This window comes from Zonotrichia albicollis, chromosome 1 (assembly GCF_047830755.1).
Source record: "Zonotrichia albicollis isolate bZonAlb1 chromosome 1, bZonAlb1.hap1, whole genome shotgun sequence".
Classification (NCBI taxonomy): domain Eukaryota; kingdom Metazoa; phylum Chordata; class Aves; order Passeriformes; family Passerellidae; genus Zonotrichia; species Zonotrichia albicollis.
The window spans coordinates 134,209,136-134,231,555 of NC_133819.1; positions in this window are offsets into that span (position 1 = coordinate 134,209,136).

The following is a 22,420-nucleotide window of genomic DNA, read 5'->3' on the forward strand; positions in this document are numbered from 1 at the left end:
GGGTCATAAGTTTTGCACTTAGCACAATTGGACAAAAGCACTTCTGATGCCTTACCCATGCTGGGGTGAGATGACCAAGCTGATGAAGAGGAATACGGTTCTCTACAGTTATTCAGATAAGTTGAATCTTAAATAAAACAAGGCTGATGGCTGGGAAATGCTCTCAATCTCCTCCTTTACACCCTGTGTAGAAGCTGTTCCAAAGTGTTTAATATGCACAAGGAAGAACAGGTGGATTGATGCATTCTTGTAGAAATATTTATGTGTATATTTTATTTGTCATAATTTACTTTAGAAATGTAGAAAAACAGTAAATATTCCAACAAAAGAGAAAAATTTGAGGGATATTACAAACTCCAAACACAAACCAGATGAATGTTTTTTCTCATTTTCTAGTGCTAGATCAGAAGTCTTGTTATTTTGTATGGAAAAGGAAAGAAAGAAAGAGATAGGAGTTGATTGAGGCTTGAAAAATCTTGAATGACCTGTCAAGAGCTCTTACCGATGAAAGTTAAAGGCAACACTTGTAAAGATGAATTGCATGAGCTATTTTTTATACTGCACACTGTTTAATAGTGGACTTCAATCTATTTTATGAGACAAATATCTTAATACAGATGATTTGCAAAAAGAATGCAATATTTACCCAAATAAGAATAACATCCTCAACTACATTTACTGCTAATTTAAAATGACAAGGGCTATCAATCCTCAAAGTCCTCAGTATAACCTAATCACCAGCTGGGGTCAGGCCAACATTTGCTTTCTAGCAAAGTATTGTAGAAATAGATGAATTGCCCTGCTCTCCAGAGCATTCAGTATTGGCTGCTTCTGAAATCAGAAAACCAGCCTCGAGGAAGCATCACAACATCTTGTACCTTTTTCATTTTTAGTTTTTACTATGTCCTTAGCTGCTAATATTTTGCCACTTTTCAAGTTCTGTTGCTTTCTTATATGCATATTAGTTTAGTACCTGTAATTTACTGCTGTAACCTTGAAAAGACCCTGGAAAGTAAAATCTGCCTCTCTGAGGTCTTCTTACCTTAGGTATATAAATTTGAAGAAAATTAAGAGGCTGAAGTTATTTGCCAGAACAAATAAGAAATCTGGAAAGACTTTTGCTTTTAGGAAACTAAAGGAAAATTACCTAAGCCAAAAGGCAAATATTGAGTGTTGAAATAGATATCCTGATGATGGAAAAAATCTGTTTATAATTATCGTGGTAGAGTTTTGCACTTTTTTTTCCTGAGTGGTTAAAAACTTCATATCTTTGATACAGCCTTCTCTGATTTTATGTATTTCTACTTAAACTTAATAATAATAGTGTAGTTCCGTGTAAATTAGTTTGATTTTTCAATTTCTTAATGAAAAATGTTTTGCTGAAGAGGCAACAACATGAAACTGTGCTCAATTTTCTGGGCTTTGGGTCCTACACATTGAAAAAGGTCTGATTTGGAACCCTTACAAAAACTTTACAAAGGGTTTGCTTTTGAGAAGACAGATATCCAAATCTGAAGGAAAGATAAGTAACTTTTAAAGAAGTTTCTCCCCCTGGACATTTAATTTGTCATTTTTTAAAATGTGCATCTAGAAATATAAACGTACTAAGTAGTTCTGTGGGTTTGTTTGTTTTTTTGTTTGTTTGTTTTGTTTTTTAGTTTTTTATTTGTTTTGGTTTATGTTTGTTTTTTTTTTTTTTGCCACTAGCTAGAAAACAGCAATATTATTTTACCTTGTCATAAATAAATGGACTTCTGAGTAGTTCACTGGGAGGTGATGGATGAGAGTTCATCATTCCACCACATTCTCACAAGCTCTTGTAACACAATACCACAGCATGGGAATTTTTGTATAGAAAACAAATATCTATACATGTAATAATATCTGTCAGCTCCTGCCTAAAATCTTACCAAAGAAATTTGCAGGACATCTTCAGCATGATAGTGTCTCCAGATTACGACATGCAAATTTAAAAGACTGCAATAGCACCTTTGAATCTCAAATTGTTTTTCCTCCTAAGTGCAGACACTTGACTTTAAAAAATGCTGATATTTTATTATCATCACTACCTTTATCCTGTTCCTAATTGCCTCTGTCCCATCACTCCTAGGCATCCGAAGAGTACGGAAAGATCTGTACACAGCCAGAATTGGAATGCTGCAGGATCAGAAACTTCTACTATCCCTTACCTCATTCAGTAAAACAATTGTGCAGCATGTTGTGATTGCTGTCTTAGGCATTAGGCCAAAAAAAAGAAAGAAATTTTCAAATGGAGCTATTTTACTCACCTTCCTGCTCCAAAAATGTAGCTCCCAATTTTCTCTATTTGTCTTACCAATGACTACAGTTGTGAATTGAAGAAATGATGTCTTAAAAGTGTACGTTCCTTAATCAACTTCTTATCAGCCCTAACTTTGACTGCTAAAGGTTATGATGTGAATCACAATTTACCATGTTCTAGAATCTCATAATTTAGGTCTTTAAATTATTCTCAGGTGATATCTTGGAAATGAATAAATTTGTCTGCTGTGATGGTGCTCTTCCTTTTCCAGATCTTTATTAAAGCAGGCCACAAAATTTAGTTGTTTAAAAACTTACCTGGAGAGATGATGAAGACACCCTGAGTCATATTCTTCTGGTGTTGCTGGGTCTGCATGCAGTGCACTTGTCTTCACCACATTGCAGGTTTGGTCTTTGCAATGGGTCCAGATTGGACAATGCAGTCTGAGGAGCTCTTAAACAGATGGTATTTTCTGCAATGTGGTTGAGAAATTTCTAAGAAAGGAATTTTTATGTTGTGGGTTTTGGGGTTTTTCTTCTGTTTTTTTTTCCCTTGTCATTTGCTTCTGTCACCTCTCTGCAGAACTCTCTCTAACAAGGGAAATGAAAACACATTCTATTTGTTCTTTAGGCAGCTGCTGGAAGCTGTGAACCATTCAAATAAACAACCCAGGACATCACTAGGGGTATGATGAGTTATTTTCAACACCTCATGAGCTATCAGGTTCTTTTTGCCCTGATAGCAGTAATGAAACTCATTCTATAGCTGACTCATTTGAAAAATCCCTGGGTCAGACTGTTTCTGGGCTCCTGTTTTGAAGATGGCATACAGTGTTCAACCACAGAAAAAATCAGTTCTCATGCTTTTTTTCATGTGGTAGTAACAATTTGTAAGCACAACACTAAAGCAGTGCAAAACTCATAGAAATATTTATACAAACAAGAGTGATCTGATCCTGCAGATGCCTTCTACACCTGTTTTCATCTCAACTGTGTGGAAGCTGGCATCAAAATGAAAAATCTAAGCAATTCAACAACATGACCACGTTCACATTGCAGAAATATATCTTCTGAAAACATTGAAAACTAGAGACTTGTGGTTCTTGCAGTACTCATATAGTGTACCTGTGCAGTGTCTATCACATTCACTTGTTTTTAGGTTCCCTGATGTGAGAGGTAAAGTGCTTCTAAGGGCCTTTCCATTGCTGCAGAAGCTCTTTTTCTTGATTGAATCTTCTCCTAGTGGATGCTTTACTTTGATCATTTTATCCAAGTGTTTTCTCTCCTGTGGTTTTATTTTCCTTCAAAGTTGTAGAAGGTGAATTATCCTCTGTTGTATCCAAAGTCCACTGCTGAAGGGAAATGTCCAGCAACAAGTGGTGCAACAGGAGACATCATAGACTGCCTGTTTCAGGTTGCAAAAGTAAAGCTTTTGGGACATTTAGGGTTGGCAATTCTGCATATGACTTTTCCTTAGAACTGCCTGCCTGGGAGTGATAACCACTGTGGGATCTACCAGTGGCCCTTAGGATACAGGTCAACTTCTCAGAAGTAGAATTTTACTCCCAGCAATGAGGATGATTGGCAACAAAAAATCCAAGATTGTATCAACCATCTTTTCTAGATCACAAGACTCCACATTATCCTTATCACACTGATGGATTTCTTGTCTCTTTCCTCTGCTCCCAGAAAAACCGAGGATGACTGTGCATTATCCCTGCCACCTTCCAAGGATGAGGCCATTTTTTCCGAAGTACTAAATGCAAAATACAATATTGAAGGCTTCTGTATTTTCAGGACTTGATGAAAGAATCATCCAATCCCTCTACATTTCTTTAGAGAGCTACTCTGTTATCTCAGGATTTCTCTTCACCATCCTCTGGCTAGAATGGCAAGACAGCCCCAAACAATTAACGAGGCCAGAATGAATTCAACTCGCAGTCTTAGGCAGTGTTTAAACTGATTCTTGATTATCACACAAGAATAAAAGTATAAATGTCTTGATTTCCTGGAAAAGCAGACCTACACTGTGATAAAGGCCTCTGTTTAAAAAGGAAGATTTTGCCGTCTTTTCACTCTAGGAGCTAAAAAGACTGGGAATCCCTTGCAGCCTCTCTCTTTGACAAGTATATATTTTTTCAGATGCAAAAAGTGAAAATGTATCTGTTTCACAAAGACTATGACACTTTTTTTGTTCTTTTATATTTCTTTTAGCCACTTTCTTTTAAATGAACAGGGCTTTGGTTTTTTGTTGTTGTTGTTGTTTTTCTAAGGGTTTTTTTGGTTGGTTGGTTGCTTGCTTGCTTGCTTTTTTGGTTTGTTTTTATTTTTTTCTGAGTCTCACTCTGTCTGTCCCGTTTTTGCACCTAGTAAAATAGTGGGGAAGGGGAAAAAACAGTGATGGAGAAGGATATATCTCCTCCATGGTCCTCCACTGCTGTGTAGAAGATAGCCACTTGCCAGTCCCAGTAGTTCCTGTTGTACTCAAAGTAAAGGCTGGATTGGACAAAGGATCTGGAGGATGAGCTGACTTTCCCCCATTAAATGATGCCAGGTCAGTAGAAAGTTTTAAGCCTTCTGTAAGCTGTAACTCCCAGTAGCTGCTCTTCACTGGAGCCAGCCTGGTTGGGAAAGGGCTGTTAAACACTGGAACAGACTGCCCAGGGAGGTGGTGGAATCACCAGCACTGAAGATGGACTGGACTGGACATGTCACTTGGTGCTGTTGTCTAGCTGACAAGGTGGTGGTCACTCAAAGGTTGGACTTGATGATCTCAGAGGTCTTTTCCAAAGTAAATTATTCTGTAATTTTTTGATTCAGTGAAATTTCCCTGGCTCTTGGAGCTCTGAGGAAGTGCAGGGAAGATGAGAGAAAAACACATTGAGCCTTGCATATGTGAGGCTCCAGACGGCGAACATCCTCTGTGCCTGGGATCTGGAAATGCAGTCTGTTTAAAAAAGGCTTGGAAAAATCACTAAAGCTTTTCAGTGGCCTCAAATCGCTCGTGTTTCTTTTTTGATAATGGCAATATGCTGTTGTCTCATGGGTAACCAGTGTGACAGGGCATTCCCTGGGGTCAGGCTGGCAGCTCTGCCAGGTCAGCCTTGGCCAGCGCACATCAAGCCCTGGGCACACAGATGGGGCACTTTGAGGTGCTCACACTGCACAGGCTGTGCAGCTTAGCAGGGCTCTTGCATTGTCTGTGCTGTCAGCATTGCACCTTCCCCAAGCACTATATGCTTTCAGTACAGGATTATAAAAAAAGAAATTAAACTGGAACCCATTAAGCATGTTTACTCTCTGCAGCAAATATTTTTACCACGTAGTTTTGTGCACAGGAAGTGCTGTAAACTGCAGCATTGCTGCTGGCTCCTTTGTAATCACTCTGCTGATTATGAATTGGTGCCTTTTGGCAGTCGCTGCTCACACGGTTATGATTCCTGCTGGTGGGAGGGTAATAGAGGGGAAAAAATGGGAAAAAAATGTGTAGGCCAAGGAGACCTCAGAACAATTAATGTCCTTCAGCAAAGTGGAGCAGGGTGCAAGATAAACTACCCAAATCCAGGCTTGTGGCAACTCTATTTCTATCTTCTCCCTCCTGCAAAGGCTTTATCTAAAAAGATATATGTGAAGAAACTAGACCTACCAGTTGGGACTTGATCACAGTATATCAGAAGAAACTGTGTAGCCTGAGAGCTGGATTACAGACATCACAACAAAAGTCTGTTCAAAAAAATAAGTGAAAAACATTAAGCTGTAAGATAAACTAAAAATCATCCCTTTCCTCTGTATGCAAAACAGTGATCTGAGTTAAAAAACAAGAACAAATCCCTATGGTTATACGATAGCTGATGTGTATTATTTATTTTTTATGAGATAATCTAAAGCTTTATACAGTAAATGTGAATATTATAGGATTTGGTGTGCTGTTATTTTCATTACAAACTCATATTTTTTAGAAGTTTATAACCTTGATGTTAGAACTGGTGTGGGGGGTTTGGACCTTGCTGTAGCTTAGCTCAGCCTGGGGCACTGACCCTCTCTGGTCTCCATGGAACTGGGCACTCACCAGTCTGGCACTGGTGTGGTGGGGCCCAGGATGCTGTGGAACTAATGGGAATCTGTCAGTTGGAGAGGGAGAATGGACCTCATTGATTTATTTTGGATGAGCTCATTATGTGGGGGAGAGCAGGGCATGTACTACATATGGAAAACTTTATCCAGTGAATTTCACACCCATCATCACACCCATCATGGAGTTGAGCAAGTCAGTTCTTTGTTAGACTGCCGACAGCAGATGGGTAACTGAAGGCATTGCTCAGTAATATGTTCTAATTCTCTTTTTTTTTTTTTTTCTGTTTGGTTCTGCCTCAGGCTGGACATCTAGGAAAGCCCAAGTCCTTTGGTTTGGAATTTCCAGGTACCCTTCAGGTTGTTGTGCCTGACTTTCCCCCTTCATTTTCCTTCTTGGAAGATCAAAATTTTCTTTAGACTGATTTCATGACACATTCTTTCTTTAGCTACTTTCTGTCTTTTCTTCAAGGTAGAAAATCTGCCAGTTTCCAACTCATGTTTGTATCCTCTTCATCTATCTTGTATCTTCTTTTCATCTCACCCTATTATTTTTCTTTTTTCCTTGTTTAGCCCAGTGTTGGAAGAGGGCTATTAATGGTTCTTGTGAAAATAGCGTTTCTGCTTGCATGAGAGTGCTGCCAGACTGATCATATTTGCTCACAATAATGTGTCTCACTAAATTGTATCGGGGCATCTGATTATATTAGGTTAAAATTCCTAGACTTCACACCTGCCCTTGCACAGTCTCTTAATATTTTTTCCCTAAGAAGATGACTCCTTTTAGTGCCTTGGCTTCCATAAACTTCTTTGTGCCTACTCCTTGATCTGCTGTGCTAACTGAAGTTCTTGTGGGTGATGCTTCAAGCTCTCAGTTGCGCACATAGTCTCAGTGAAGCCACTGTGCTATGGAGTGAGCACTAGTAGCCAACATGTTGGCGTGGATGATCAGAGTGGGTCCTGTTAGAAATAAGCTTGGTATGATGAGATCCAAACTTTGCTTCTTTTAAAGTAGGAAATCCAAGATTATATCTTACTCCCATCCCTGTCTCAGCACTTTTTTGAAGGGTCAGGTTAAAAAGCAAATTTTGCTCACAAAGCTGCTTTTAATTGCCTATTCACATTCTCCAGTCTCAGTTCTTGAGGAGAATATGTCTGAGCAGATGGCTTTGACTATAGCATGGGCTGTGTACCACATAAGAGTACTCTGGCAAATATAGTTAGGTGTCTGTCTGATATGGATGACAAGAGACAGTGAAATATGTGAGAGTGTGAAGCTGAAGTGTGGTTACTTCTAAATGCTGAATTAGCTCTGGTTCCATTTTTGTTTCAACAGTTGTTACTTTCTGTAGGAGCATTATAGCAAGCTGAACTCAACTTTTCATTTCACCATGCTAGCAGGATGAGTGACCTTCAGAGCAGAAAGATGTGAGAGGTGTAGGGGACAGTCTGACAGAGCACAGGAGTCAGAATTCCAGGAGTAGGAGAATCCAATGATTAAATGCAGTGCTAAGGGATTTTTGTGACTGGAAAACCAATTCATCTCAATGATCCCTGGGTAGAATAGTTAGGCCACGTTTATTATCTCTGGTTTCTCCTGAAGGAGAAACAAAAGTGGGGTGCTGACATGATCCCATGAATAATTGTTGTCATCTTGGTGTCAGGATGGGAAATAATGCCTACAGGCCCCTCATGGTTTATTCTCTCCATCAGGCTGGGTGCCATACAATAGGTGAAGAGGTAATTAGTACAGTGGGATAGTCAAAGTGCTTGGGCTAGCATTTGGGAATCATCAGCAAAAGTCTTTTTCTTTGCAATCTTGTCTTAATTCCTCAGAGTCCTCTTTATGTTTTCTTGGTGTATGAGGTAGTGGTGTTCTTTGGGAAAAGGCTCATATGGAGAAATAGGTTTATGCTACATCTGGAGGACACTGGGGCTTTTCAGCCTGATGTCCTCTAGAAACAAGACCCAAAGCAAGAACAATTGGCCAGGTTGCAAGAAGTTATGTGGCTGCCCATTTCTCAGCTCTAGAGAAAACTGGAAAGCTTAAAATATCATTTGCCTAAAAGTGTGATTTAAACTCTTGTGGAACTCTACAACCACATCCTTAAATTTGTTTTAGTATTCCTGGGAGGATACTGAAAAGAGAAAATGAAGATTTGGCAAAGCTAAATACTCGTAGTCATGTGAGAAAAAGAGGTTTTTGATGTTCATTTGTCACTACTTGTCATTACATAGTTTGTTTGCAACATGTTTAGTGGCACAGACCCTGAAAAACAGTGAATGGCTAAAGTGATGTGTGAAGTGTCTCTGCAGCTGGATATGGTTTCTCTAGATGATAAATGACCAATACATCTTTGAGAACTGGAATGGACTCATGAATTTACATAGAGAAAGTAGATGACATTTGTCTGCTTCCACTGTCTGGTTGCTAAAACATTTAGTTTTGGATGCAATTATCTTTTTTGGTCTCTCGTTTTCCCTTGCAATAGGGAAGGAATTCCCTTTACACATCTCAGTGTCTTCTCTTTACTCTTCTTCATGTCCATCCTCAAAATACCTTTTTTGATGTTTGCAGAATGCCCTCAAGACTTGGGAGAACTAAAACTCTGGCTTACCAAGGTGGTCAACATTGTCCCTCCCCCCTACTTTTTAGTTCCCTTCTCTTTGCAGTTGTCTGTCATCTCCCAGTTTATGCTGAGATTAGCAACTCTTAAGGACAAAGACTGCAGGTCCATGAGGAGGGCTCATGAAACAGCAATTATAGTAATTGAGAACTAATTTTGAGGTAATCGAGTCATCTCTAGACACCTTTCTTTAAAAGGAAAGGTATATTCTCTTTCCATCAATGTCCTCTTGCAAACTCCACGATCTTGTTTCCAACATAAAAGCAATTCTCAGACCATGTATGTTTGTGTGTGTACTTTATAACAGAAATATTTTCTCAGGGAACTATAATGTTTCAGTTGCCACTGCAAACATGTCAGAGGAGTATGTGAGGCTGAGCTGACACAGTGCAGAAGCTTTATTGGCAATTACTCCTGAGACACACACAGCGGACATTTAATTACTAACAAAGCCACTTATATTGTGGACTTGGAGGTTGTAGATTTCCCCACAATTCCTTAGACAAATGCTTTAACCTTTTTTCTAATTAGGACAGTGATATTTCCCCAAAGGAAGGCTATGTAGCTGCTTTCAGAACCAGGGTGGGAAAGGGGACAGGAGAGGGGCACAGGAGCAGTCTGGGCAGTGTAAGCAGACACTGCTCCCTGCACCAGGGCATCCACTGCCCTGATGTGGCCATTCTCATGCTGCAGCAGAGCCAGTAAATGCCACAGGATCGGCAGTATTACAGAGCAGGGATAAAGACATTGTCCCTGTGTGGGCTGTGCTTCCCTTCCACTGATCCCACAGTTCGCCAACAGACAGACAATCCTTCCCCAGCACAGTAGGATCCTTGGAGAGCTGCTTCTTCCAATAAGGTTCTTGATCTAGATTTTGCCATGCAAAGGATAATTCCCCCATCTAGGTAAGTACAGGACTCACTACATTTATAAAGCAACTCCTGTGCTTAAGGAATGACTCCCACCACTATTTTGGCAGGAGGAGATTTAAGCTGTGAAGGCATAATGAATTTCGATGTGTGCTCTGTGCAGTGTCAAACTGTTTAATTTTGAGAAGCTGAAGTCACTAGCCTGTTGTTTCATGTTTCTGTCTAATTGAAATGTTAAAGAACTGATCTTTCTGCTGTGTATTTAGTCTGGACATTCCAGCCTTTGAACTCTCACCAGAACTGCAAGTAATGTTATCCACACACATTCACTCTATTGTTACAGCAAAATCTCTACATCTGATTTTTTTTAAAAAAATCAAAGGGTCAGCATGATGTATACATAAAACATTGAAAACACTCTTTTGGAGGTAAAAAAAAGGGATGGAAATAAAGAAATAATGAAAGAAATAAGGAAAGAAAGAAATAAGGAAAGAAAGAGAAAGAAAGAAAGAAAGAAAGAAAGAAAGAAAGAAAGAAAGAAAGAAAGAAAGAAAGAAAGAAAGAAAGAAAGAAAGAAAGAAAGAAAGAAAGAAAGAAAGAAAGAAAGAAAAAGAAAAGGAAGAAAAGAAGAAAAGAAAGAAATCTCAGCCCATTATACCAGCTCTTGGGAAGGAGGGAGGAAGCTTTCATTAGACTTACCATCATTTTCAGTTTTAATCACCTCTCTTCTTTTCAAATTAAAAAAGAAATTTTGATCAAGGGCCTAGAAGACCCAGAAGTGCCTTCTGGGGTTATCTGAACCAGTCACCTGTTTGGAAGAGACAGCCTTTCACCATCAGACGGATATGCATTTTCAATAATTAACTATTTTTAGCGTGGCATAAGTGAAAAATTAATAAGCCCCAGCAGCAAATAAGCATTGCAGTGTGGGTAGAGAAGAAAATACAGGCCACAGCTCAACCTCCCTCTTTGAAAGTTCAGCTCCCTTCCTTCCCCCCCTCCCCTGCTGCAGTCCCCAAAGGGTGACTTCCCTCTCTAATAGACCCACATTTACAGCGAGAGGTTGCCATTTCCCAGCTAGTCCAACATTAACATTCATCATCTCATTTCAGCACCTCCTGTGAGTAATTGCAGCCCTGAGAAATGGTCTCTCCCTCGGCTTTTTTTCTGCCCAGCCGAGGGCTCCCCACAAACTCTGGGCAGTCCCCCAGGGAGTTTGCTATTCCTGTGGTGCTCCTGACAGTCATTTGTTCATTCCCTTTGCTGTGGCCAGCAGGGAGTGGGAGGGCTGAGCAAGGGATGAGGTCTGTCAGAATTGCCCCAAGCAAAGGGACATTGCAGCTGAGGTGGCAGAGGAGGAAGGACAGGGTCTCTACAGAGTGTCTTCTCACTGGTCATGGAGCCAAGAGCACCGAGAGCAGCCTTGGCAGCCCTCTGGGCAAAAACCAGGTCTGTGCTCAGCTTCCCACCCCTGCAGACACAAGGCTTGTTCAAGGGCTCACTCATGACCACATTGCTGTAAGGTGACAAGCACAGGGTGTGGGGAGACAGAGTGGCACCCTGGCCCATTTCGTTTCCCATTATGCCCTCTGACACCACCATCTTCAAGGTCACATTTCTGCATTCTGCAGCATGTTCAGCATGGATTGCTCTCTTTGAATTTTAGCCTAATTTTCAAAGTTAAACTGTGAGAGTTTTGGGCAATGGTGGAGAGAGGTCTGCAGTGCCTCTGCAATGTTTGGCATACAAAATTACTCTAATGAGCCCTCGGTGATGATTCACTCAAACTGAAAGGGACTGAAGACTCTGGGGCCTGCAGAATACCATTGTGTGAAGTGGGGTGAAACCAGAGCAAAATGATCTGCACCATTATATAGGCAAGTGCACATCCCATTGCAAGAGTTTGCATAGCCTGCCTTGAGCACAGTCTGCAGATATGTCTTAAATATTGGGCAGGTTTAAAATAAATGACTGATCATTTTGCTGTTCTTTAAATTAAATTTAAAACTCAAAATTTGAAAATTTAAATTGTTTTAAGAAAACTTCTGTCTAATTTCTGTGTGGCATCATCAGTTTAAAAGGTTCAATGATCATGAGGGCATCAGTAAGTAGGGAAGAGCCAATGGAGAGAAGCACCATCACTTGAAACTGAAGCAGAGAGTTAAAGCACTGTATGAATAATGAAATGGAATTTTGCTCAAGGAAGGGTCTCATGGATTAGAGAAGATGTAATGAAAACTGTGGGCCTCTCTATATAAAAAAAAGAGAACATGTACAGACAACCACAAAAGGCATTATTTAAGTTATCACTCGAATAAGGAAATATTATAGGCAGAGTTGATGGATTATACAGTAACAAAGTCTTTAATATCTCTAATAAATCTGTTTTTAAAAGATGAAATTTATTGACCATATCTTAGTTAATAGATAGAAAATTACCTAAGGATTTTAATTTGATGGGGCAACTGTCCCATACTTGACTGGGAAGATCAAGGTTGGGACAGAATATTAAGGCAGGTGGAATTCCCTGACTGACAGATGTCAGCTGCAGAGGGTCTCAGGGGTATCAGTGAAGGAATATTTGAGATTATATGTCTAAACCATTTCCATTTTCCTTTCAATTTTTAGAGTTGCCCAAACTTGCCATACTTTTGTTTTGCAAAGCTGAATTAATTACTTGTTTAACAGTGGTTTTACTGAGAAATGTAGCTATATTGCTGGAATGGGTTCAGGATAATGCCAGGTTTTGGAAATGTCAGTTCTTCTTTTTTTTTTTTTTTTTTTTTTGGAGTACCTTAATAAATAATTTGAAACAGTAACTGTTATTTATAGATTTGGATTCTTGGTCACAAGTGGGAAAATACACACTAGAAAGTATTATATGAGTGAGAGAGTGAGAGAAAAAGGATTTTGCACTGAAGCTGTGGATGCTTGAGATCTACATTTTCAATTAAAAAGGATAAAACTAAGTACAGAGCATGTCAAGTGAAACTTTAAGTGAAGTATGAATTATTTGTAAAGCATTATGCAGATATGTCTGACAATAGATAAGTACATCTTTGTGCAATGTTTTCTGAGTGGAAACAGTGATATTTTTCTGGAGAAGTAGGAGATGCCATTGGCTATGTCCTGTTTGAAAAATGTATTTATGGTCAGACCCTGGAGTACTTGAAACCACTGATGTGAGGTGCCGACAGTACAGATCAATGCTTCTTCCTGGCTGAGCTGACCTTTTTGGTACCAAGAAATGAAATCCTTATGGGACAAAAACTTTAGTCCCTGGCTGCTTATAGTTGGATTCAATTACCCAAGAGGTGAGCTGAAATAAAGGTACAGAAGTTGGAATATTTTTCAGACTGATCTAGACAGGTAGAAGACGGATCACATGCCCATTGATAATATAATATAATATTCTTTGTATGAATTTTGAATGCAGATACAAACCTGCAGTGTTGATTTCACTTCAGTATATGTAACCTAGAGTGCAGATTTGTAATTAATAATAAATATGGGCAAACAAACTTTGCACAGCATCCCCCTTCGCCGTTACGAGGTACAAAATCAAAACACAAGCCAAATATCACATTCCTTGAGAGGATCATACTCGGGAAAAATCCCATCAAAGGCCGCCCCCTGAGTTCACCCCACACTAAAAATAACATCTCCCAGAAAGCTGCCTTCCCAACAGCAGGTCCCTTCCCCACAAGCCGTTTGGTTCTCTGTGGCACAGCTAGATGTAGAGCAGCAACACGCAGAGCTCACATCAGCTCAGCAAACATTCCCCCTTGTGCCGGGAAATTGGATGCACCATTGTCATTGCCAGAAGAGAGCTGCGATACTGACACATGAAAGTGCCTCTGACAGCCTGGGGAAATTGCTTTATTTTTTTCTTGCAAAAGAAGATTTGCAATCCAGGCTAACAAATAATTCTTTTATCTAGTTGTTTGCGTTATGGGACCCCAATCCAGGATCAGGGCTCCTCCATGGTGCACACTGTGAAGACATGCAAGGAAGAGAGCAGTTGGCACCCCAGAGAGCTCACAATCTGCATAACAGGCAGGAGCTACCGGGTGGAAGGCAGCTGGGCTGAGAGAATACAATAACGATAAAATGGGTATGCATAGCATCCTTCTCATTAAAAGATGGTGGCAATTTGAGGGCATCGTGGTGAAGGTAGCTTGAAGGAAGAATTTCAATGAGGTTAAGAACCCAGCAATACAACAGGGATATTTTGCAGTCATGGTTTGGGCTGGGAGGCATCCAGGAGGTGCTTGAGGGAGAGGGGAAAGCAGGCACTGAGGCAGTGGCAGGAAGGCTGATGCCAGGTGAGAACCGTCTGCTAAACACAGGCTTCATTAGCACATCTCATGCCACTGTAAAATTTTGTTTGTCATCGTGGTGGGGTAGTCTAGGCCACACTTCGGGTTTTGAGTGGAATTTCAAGTGTTCCTAAAATAGTTCCTGGAAGATAAGCAATGATTTGGGCACTTATGCTCCTGGGGTAGACGAGATTACCTTTGGATGATTCTTCCTGATTTATGGAAGAATTTATTTCTCATCAAGTAAATATGGTGTTGTTTTTAATATGTTGCATGTCCCAGGATCCTCAAGCTCCCAATGGATAGCCACCTCTTTAGGAAAGGCAGGGGGAAAGGACATGGGCTAACATATACAACTTCTTTGCAGACCAGTGGTTACAGATTTTATGGCAAAACAAGGTCTGAGGACTGACCCCAAGTGTAGTCTGGGATAAATGAGAGTTCTGTCTCAAATCTTCAACTTCTGACTAGATTTCTGTACATCTAGAGACTCACTTAATGGTGCTATTGATCTTGCATTTGTCAAACTAAGAAGAGTGATTTTTTTTCCCACTGGCTTTACTAGGTGCTGTTCATGGACTGACATTTATAGACTATTTTGTGATGCTGAATTGTGTGGGCAGGTATTGTAACATGGAACTAAAACAGGAGGCCTGTAGTTTCATAGATGCACTTCAGGAATATGCAGTCACTGTAATCTCAGAAGAAATGATTTGCAGTATGAAATCATATACTAAAATATGAATGGACTGGTTAATGGGTATTTGTAACTTGGACCACAGTTTGTGAACAGTCATTAGGGGTTGAAATGTGCTCTGCATTTCACTCTGGCTATGCACCTGAAGTAGCTGCAATGCAGTTAACACAAAAACTGAATTTGTAGGAGAGCAAAATTTAACTCTAGAGATGCACCTGTGTGGCCAGAATAGTGCCACATGAAGTTCCTAAAATCCCTCTGCAGCTTTGAAACCTTAGCTCCTATTTCAAAAGTGGCTTAGGTGCTTAGCTGAGAGATATTTTCCAAAGCATCTAAGTAGATTAAAGACTTAACCTCCTTCAGAAGTCAGTGGCAGCCAACTATGCTGCTAGATAGCTAGATAATACTGCTTAGGCACCTTTTTTTTTTGATGTGCACTGAAAGTCAGCAAAATTAGTCTTTCTAGAGACCAGCACCACTTTCTGGGATAGGTTTGTGTTTTGTAGTAAATTAGTGTATTTTAAAACATAACTCAGATCAGAGAATTTACTCATCCCAGGGGAGAGCATGACAGATGTTATCTTTGTATTTGTACTGCCCTCCATGTGACCAGGGAGCTGTACCTTGGCATGTCCTTTCCTGTTGCAAGATGGCCTTTGTGGGCAGCCTGAGCGTGTGCCATGGCATTACAGACACTCAGAGCTGGCCTGGCACCTGATGGGGCATCACATTGCTCCCCAGCTCAGATCTCAAGGCAGAGCAGGCCTTACAGTTGGTGTGTCTGGGTTTTGCCTGCTGCCTGCAATAGGAGCTTTCTGCTACCTCTGATTGTACAGCAGAGTGATGCAGCTGTATTGTAAGGGAATGGGAAATGTGGGAAACCACTGGGTTGTTGGGTTTTCCCTTCATCCATGCGGGTGGGTGAGTCCCAGTTGCAGAGAACCTGCCAGTGTTAATATCAATGCACAGCATTGCTCCTTCCATTTCTGGAATCAAAGATACATGTGGGCACTAGTCCAGTGATGCAGAGATGCTTGGTGTAGCAGCCAGGGGAAGGAGCAGAGTTATGTACAGAGGAGACACACCAGTTAACACTCATCTTCCTAAAATACTTTTTATCCTGTGCCAGAAAGCAGCTGGTGAAGGGCGTGTGACCGTGTGTGTCGACTGTGGGTGGGGGAATGGGACTGGGGGTTTGTTTACTACAGTTTTACTTCATTAATATTTTAGTCTCAGGTGCAGAACTTGAAGAGTCTCACTGAAATCGCAAACAGCACTGATTGTGGTGTTTGTGACAGTGCCATGGGGCATTTGCATTATTTATCCCAGGCTGCACTACCCATACAGCTTTCAGGGAATATTTTCAGACAGAATCGCTAATTAGCACATATGTGGAATCTTCTCAAAGCAGTTGGGAACTCTCCTCATTACTTTTTAATTTTTTCTATTTGCTGAACGTATGTCATAGATGAAAATTCAGAATGATGGTTTGAAGGAATTTTGCATATTAAATACTCCAAATGAAAAGAGCAGGATCTTCTCTCTGGACCTTGTGAGTGTCTCTGGTCTGGCAGGTTCATGCAGCATCACCTTTGGGCTGCCACTTGGTTACCCAAAGTCACTGAGGACAGCTAAGGCCTTTGCTCATTATCCTGAAGCCTTACAAGCATTACTGGGTGGCACTTAATAATCAACCACCTTCACCTTGGATGTTGCTGCTGATTAGTTCTCTGTAAGCAGATGATCGAATATGCTGACTATCTCCCATTTTCAGTTAAAAGAGAGTTCATATATGTGCATATCCAGCTTTAATAAAACTACATTTTTATATAAATAAACTACATTTTTATAATTTTTATTTTTGTATATAAGGAAAATTACCTGTTATTACGGCACTAAAAATGTTTTAAAATATGGTTTTCAAAATGTTAAAAAAAGTTTTAAAATGTGTTAAAATCCCTCCATCACTGCTATGTTTTCAGATAGCTCCTGAATAATTTTTCTAAATTTTACTCTTTATTTTCTTATCACACATTTTGTGTGTTCTTTAAATGATTTATCAGAATTTACAGGAGTGGTAGTGAGAGCAAACTGTTTCTTGTACACTTGTGCATTGCAAAAGACTGATTTAAGGAGCAGCTTTTCTAAGTTACGGCTCAATTTAGCAGCAACATTAATGTTTAAATGTTATTTATTATGGATTTAAATACAACACAAAAAAGCCTCAGTCTGATAGCCTGGGCACCCTTTCCTGGAAATTAAAACCACAGCACTAAAATGATGAAAACCCAAAACATTAGCACACCTATCATATACAGTCTGCTGGAACACATAGTGCAAAGCTGAAAATGCTGTGCCTTTTGTTCTTGCCCACAGAAAACAAAAGACAAATCCTGCATTCCCTGTCACAATTGCTCCATCCTCCCAAGTGTCTGCTCAGGTTTTCCAGCTTATGAGTGAGAACCACAGAGGAGAAAATGCAGGAAAACCAGTGTCAAATGTAAAGGCTTAGGGCTGGTTAAAATATAGAGAGGCTGTTGCTGAGGAAAATTCTTCAGCAGAAAGCTTAATGATGCAATTTCAAACCTCAGAAAGATCCCAGTGTCCTGTGCTATGTTTGTAACTCAGTCCTTCATCTATTTTGAGGTCTCGACTTTCTGAGCAGGCCCCACGATGCACCTTAGCTTCTCTTTGTCTTGAGCCTGGGCAGAAGTGCCTGGGGACGGCTCCGGCTGTGGTGCAGCATGGAAAGCCTGATCTTGTTAGGGAAGCCAGGCCATGCAGGTCAGTAAGGCCATGAAGTGTGTCTGACCAGGAATCAGGTATCACAGCAGCATTTCTGAATCAAAACTGCTTTGATTCTGATTTATATTGTTCCTAAGATTAAAAAAAAAAATAGAAGGAAAAAAACCCTTGGAAACTGAAGTATACAGTCTTTCAATGAAAACTTCAAATAACTGGGGCCAAAAAAACTCCAGATACGCCTTTTACAAAAATATTGATTTCTGTAAAAAAATCAATTTTCTGCCCAAAAGCAGCTTTACTGGAGAATTTTGGCAATTCCACAAGGGATAACTAATTGTGAGAATTACTGGGCTCTCTGTCTCTTCAACTCTGACAGATCTGGCTTATACATCTCTTCCTATGTCAACTAAAACAGGTTGGCACACGGCTGTGTCAGAGCCATTCCTCTCACAGTAAGAGCCTTGCAGAACAAAAGAACTGCTGCTGTCTGTCATTGTGATCTTTAATATGTCCTCAAGAGATGGCCTCAAGTGGTGGGCAGGTAGTCAGTCAGGACCAGTGTTAGTCGAGAAGTCAAAACATAGGAAAGGAGAGAATAATAACATTTTAGTTAAATTGTTTAATTTCAAATGTAGATTCCCACATGCCTTGAAATGCAGTTGAGCCAATTCAGGTGAAATTAATCAGGAAAAGGAAGTAAGTGTCAAAGATCATTTAGTACATCAGCAGAATACTTGTCATTGGCACTTGTGAATGACTCAGTGATGGTTATGTTCAGCCCTGGTAAACGCAGGCTGCAATATCCCCAGTGTGTTTTTTTTGAAGGATGGAGATATTGTGACTAAAGGTGAAAGCCTGTTTTATTTTTTCACCCTTGTCATCTACTCTCTGTGCTGCCAACCTCCACTTCAGTTGCCACAGTGCATAAATTACAGTTTAGATCACACAACCATCCATCATCAAATCACCCCATGAAAGTGCTACTAAAGTATGTTGCCAGTTCTCCCGGTTGACACTCTTTTTGTGATTGACACATATCTAACTTACACCATCACTTGTGTCACTGCTGAATTTGGCCATGAAACTTCCTAGGGAGCTGTGCACATTAAGTCAATCTGAAAGTTTCATGTAAATTAGCTCCCTTTTGTTGTTCTCTGAGCTTTCTGTTTCTTTTATTTACAGTTCCCCCTAATTATTAGGGCAGTTTATTGGCTTCTTTCTAGCTCATGCACCTCTTACTTAGGCAAGGTAGTAAATGGGTTAGATACCTCAATTTTTGTCTAATTATTATTATAAATATTTATTTACTATCACTGCAGTACCTGAAAGGTAACAAATACATAAAATGAACATACCTTGATGACATGCCTTGGTAGCAAATACATAAATGAACATACCTTTATGACATGTCTTGGTAGCAAGTCAGTGTCCACAATGCATAAGCATATGAATAATTTTTGCGTTATCTGTATATTTGCTACATGATCCATGAAGAGTCTACATGAATATATATGTAAAATCACCAGATTGCTCTTTTGGCTTACAGTTGATGAGTCTGAATGAATAATCATGAGAGCTTTTGATGGGCACATGGTTATATCTTTTCCACATGCAAGTGCACCTAAGCCATGTTAAAACCTGACTTTGAATTTGGATTTTTTTTTACCAGTGTGCTGCTGAGATGCAATACAAAATAATAATTTAGAGAATGTGTTTTGATACATACATATATAGAAGTAAAACCTATAATGAATGAAAGGCTCAAACAAAATGAAAATGGAATAAAATTATTGATTTTTCCTAAATGGTGTGAGTCAGGTGTGCTGTGTTTGAAATTATGTACATTATGTCTGCCTCTCTCTTTCAGACCCAGAGATGCTGTAAACTAACTGCTAGGTAAGGTCTGCTAAGTGTGAATCATTTGATTGCCGTTGTTTGTGCAGCATCTGTTCCAAAGCATGTTTAATTATTTTTGTGTGTTAAATTCATGTAGGTTACTCGAGAATTGCTTAACTAAGTCTTAAAATTGCAGCTATTGCAGAATTCATTATCTTGATTATCATTAGAGATGGGCAGAGGAGATTCCTCTTCATACTTTATTCTGAAACCCTAAAGTGCAGCTCAAAATTACACTTCCAAACTTATATGCACCTTCTGTTCTTTTGCCAAGCCCCTCTTTGTACCTGACCTCAGCTTGAGAGACTGCAGACCTTTCCCTGAGTCCAGGTAAAGTTCTCTGAGTTCACCTGAGCAGGCCTGGAAGAGCTGTGATTAATTTTTTCTGCTGGTGTTAGAATATCTCAGATGTGTCCAGTGAACCAAACAGTACAGAAAAATCCCAAAAAAGACCACATTTAGCTGCAGAGTGATAAGGTGGGCTGGCACCTGCCTATGATGTGTGTATTAACTTGATGCCAGATGTAGTTCTACATTTTAAGATGATATTAGAAAAACAGAAAATACCAGGCAAGAGTCCTTTGCCTAAAAAAAAAAACCAAAACAACATAAAGCATTTTCACTTAAGAGAAATAAACCAGTAGGGCTGATAATTTACTTATCTTTGTACTCAGGCTGATGATCTACCCTTGGATAAGCTGCGGTGTAGTCTAACTTTTATTAACCTGTGGCTAATAAAGGCAAGCGAACTGTACTAGCCAGTGCAATCCTTGGTATATACGACTCATTTTGAATGGGGCTTCCCTATTTTATTTCAGGTTTTTGATGACTTTGAAGCTGCTCTTGGGAGCTCTTTTCAGCTTTTTACCACTGTAAGAGCTAGAAATAATCTTTTAGTTAGAATCACAGCTTTTAACATTAAAAAAATCACCTGATTCCAGCAAGTGGGAGCTCTTGGTACAGCATAAAAGTGCAGAGCTCACAGTAAGAATTGGCAGTGTTGCTCAGGGCCCTTATCACTGGTCTTTGATGCTGTGAGCATGGAATAGTGCTGGCAGCGCATCTTGGCAATTTATGCAAGCAGCTCACGCCTTCATAGCACTTACTTGTCCTTAATGGGATTGTGTTATAAGATAATGGATATCTTATTTCCTAAGGAGATATTTAAAACAGTATCTGCATTTGGAAAACCCTTCAAAACTGGAACTGCAGGAAAATGCTTGTGATACAAATACTCTTTATCCTGCAAATGCTTTATCATGTGCAGATTTTAGGATATGGACTTAAGTGAAAAGCTTAGCTGAGTTTTTAAGAGAGAAATTTCTCAACTCTGCTTGGGATTTGAATTGCTATTCTACTGTCAAAATCAATGAACAGGATAGCTAGAACTCTGCTCAGTTCTTGCAAAATGCACTAAGTAATTTCTACGTGATTCTCAGTTGTCTTGAAATACAATTACATTAAAAGTCAGGTTCAAAAAATAGAATGAGATTTCCAATAGACTGGTTGACTCACTTTAATTAATAATTCTTTAATTATAGACATTCATTAATATCATAAAGTTCTTCTAGTTGGCATCAGTTGGTATCGGGCATGTAACTAAAGTCTCATTTCCCTGAGGGTGTACATGGCTAGTTTAATTTGCCTGAGGGCTTTTGACTGTAAAATCTCAACCAACATTAAGCAAGTAAAACTAAGGTACATTGGTGAAATCCCAAATCAGGACAGATGTTTCTTCACAATGATGTGCAAGCCCCGATATTCCCATGGAAACAGTTCTGAATTGAACATTTTCATGTAGTGATTTCAACTACATAACCAAAGTTATACAATGTGTGCATGTTCACATTCACATGTGGCCGTGGGTGTATGCTAACAGGCTTGGGCACTTATTCTCATAGCAATGTTGCCTATGTTGTTATGTGCACACATGTCTATTTACATACAGATTAGTGGACCTATTTAATACTGTAAGTAAGTGATAAACTGTTGATATTTCTCTTCTGTTCTTTCATTTGTTTTATTCCTTGGGAAAGTAGAAAAGGCAAACCCCTATTTCAGCAACAAATTGGCAAAGTAATGTTGAGGTCTTTGAAGACAGTCTTTGGATTTTTCCAGGTGTGAAAACCATAGCCAGAAGCAGAGACCTGAACCAGTGCTGGTGGAAAGCTGGGGCATTTGTGTCCAGCACTGTGCACACACATTGTGGCTGGGTAGGCATTGCTGGGAAAGACCTCTGCTCTGTTATACTCCAGTTTCTTTCTTTTTTCACAGTCCCTCTGCTTTACCAGTGAAAGTAATTTCCATTTCCCATACACATATTATCTTTCATTTTCCATGTCAAAAATTATTTCAGTAATTTATGTCAGCATTTCTAATTTGTACAGGATGATTTTTAATATTTCTCTCTCCTTAATGATGTTTGCTTCTCAGTCATAATCTACTCTCCAGATTTCATTTGTAGAGAGTGAAACCTTGCAGGGAAAATGGGAGACAGTAATTGGACCTTAGAAGGTGGCAATCCAGAGTAACCAAGGCTTTTTGGGAATGGGGAAGGGAGCTGCTGATTAGATGTTTTTAACAGCCAAAACTAAAAAAAGATATATTTTGTGAGAATGTTTCTCTAAGTATGACTGTAAGAATTATTTCATTTTATTGATTTCCTTACAGCTAGATGTCAGTAATCTGAGATAAACCCTTCTATGCTTGAAATCAGAACCTACCTGTTGCACTGCTCTTAAACCAAAGGCAATACCAAATCAAAGGGCCTTTGAGGAATCATATGTCCTGCAAAAAGTAAAATCAGCTGGCACAAAGTAAAATCAGCTGGCACCAGCTTCCAGAAAGCAGGAGAGCCACTAAGCACATTTCATCTGGTCCTAGTGCTGCAGAATACTGGGCTCTGGCAGGCCCCTC